We start from the raw sequence: 899 nt of genomic DNA on the forward strand, positions 1-899 counted from the left end.
AGTGCTTTCTTCAAGTTTGTTAATGGAAAGTATGTTAATGGTTCCTCAGGGTGGTCTCTATTAATCTCTTTTATTGCATATGGATTTTACTAGTTTAACTTTCATTGTCAACTTTTTTCCAAGTTCTTCAAGAAACTGGTTTTTCTTCTTCTTCTTCTTCTTTCTTTTGTTGTGTATAGCTAGGTTTAAGTAACTAAACAGCTGATGAAGCAATGAAGAAAGCCATAGTCAGGGTTTTATAACTGTTATGACTTCGGGAATACCAAGGACCAATGGCACACTGAGTTTTCTTGCTAGTACACAATGTAATCCAGACCTGCAATAACCCAGTATTTCTGATGAGTTAAGGGAAGACTTTAACCCATCACAGACACCAGGTTATTACAGGTTGTCCAGACCCAGTATCTGTGTTGGGTTAAAGTCTCCCCTAGATATGTGGCCCCAGAGGATAAATTTTTAATTAATTAAAGTTTAAACTCCAAATAAGTTTTTTTCTTTGTCTTTTTCTTTTTTTTCCGGGGATAACATGACTGTAGTTCCTCACTACCACAAATTATGCCGTCGAGTTTCCTGCATCTGGGAAAATCACAGGAGTAAGCACAGCTATGGAGTGCAATGAATGAGCCTCACCCTGGGAAAACTACCTTCATGATCATGGCCTCTCCCCTGCCAGGTAAGTATCCAAGTAAGTTTTGACAGTAGAGCTTTATCAACAACTTGTTCGTTGTATTCAGTGGAGAGAGTGTTTCAAAGTGCTGTGCTGTTTGGGAAAGTTAAGCAGAGGCCCAGAGAAGTTGTGCCATGCAGGCCACCAGCAAAGGCAAAGCCAGCAGTTTTACAGCTTATTCAGTAAAATGCCTGGAAAAGTCTATTCCTCAGCACTATGAATGCTGGTCTTT

At 39.6% G+C, this 899-nt stretch overlaps 1 non-coding gene across 1 annotated transcript; it reads right to left on the reverse strand.

Annotated features, from left to right (window-relative positions):
• Positions 1–515: 515 nt before the first annotated feature.
• Positions 516–681, reverse strand: LOC135270496 (U1 spliceosomal RNA). Its single transcript, XR_010338666.1, has one exon. It is a non-coding gene; the product is annotated as a U1 spliceosomal RNA (small nuclear RNA).
• Positions 682–899: the final 218 nt, after the last annotated feature.

Source organism: Aotus nancymaae, unplaced genomic scaffold (assembly GCF_030222135.1).
Source record: "Aotus nancymaae isolate 86718 unplaced genomic scaffold, 86718_ANA_hifiasm-v0.15.2.pri h1tg000062l, whole genome shotgun sequence".
NCBI classification, from domain to species: Eukaryota; Metazoa; Chordata; class Mammalia; order Primates; family Aotidae; genus Aotus; species Aotus nancymaae.